Here is an 877-nt window from a genome sequence, read left to right as displayed (position 1 = left end):
CGCCGGTGAGATACTGTACGTACATGATTTTGAAATTACAGCTAATACAGCAGCCTCATCTATAGCCACAGCAATTCACACATTCTAGCAAAGAACCACGAACAACGTTTGTACTCGCATACTACATTTGGAGGCTCGGGTTATAATGCTGCCGAAAATCTCCTAAATGTTAATAGGTAGGCTTAGGGTAGGTAAGAAAAAAAAAACTCTGAGAGTTTTATTTCGCTTTTTCGGAATGCTCTACCAAGCGAAGATGAAAAAATTGGAGTAGTGCCAAAGTGCGAGTCATGCGAGCTAATGCATGAGTCATGCTAGCCAGCGAGCCATACATTTTAAATCTTTTTTTTTTCAGGTTATCCAGTTTTGCAAACACGTAGGCCTAGCCTATATTCTTTGGCCTAGTAGATGCAAAAGAATAACACACCGGGGAGCTTTGCCTGTGTAGTCCAGTCATGCGCAGTACTGTACATACACTTTGGACTTAGTTACTTTTTCGAATCGTCGATCCGAAAGTATGCAGCACTGATAGATGTTGTTAAAATACAGATATACAGATACATTTATATATTTATTTATATATTTGTTTGTATATTTATTTATATATATATATAAAATTTATTTGTATATTTATATATACATTTATATATTTATATATATTAATATGTTCATATATTTATTTATATATATATATTTATAATTTATTTGTATATTTATTTATATATTTATATATTATATGTTCATATATATTTTTATATATTTATATTTATATATATATTTATATATATATTTATATATATAAATATTAATATATAAATAAATATATAAACAAATAAATATATAAATACATAAATATATATAAATGAATATATGAATAATT

The sequence above is a fragment of the Anneissia japonica genome, unplaced genomic scaffold (genome assembly GCF_011630105.1).
Source record: "Anneissia japonica isolate Jap-2015-1 unplaced genomic scaffold, ASM1163010v1 scaffold284860_len1800451_cov186, whole genome shotgun sequence".
NCBI lineage: Eukaryota > Metazoa > Echinodermata > Crinoidea > Comatulida > Comatulidae > Anneissia > Anneissia japonica.
The sequence above is the reverse complement of the archived record's forward strand: the minus strand, read 5'-3'. Positions refer to the sequence as shown.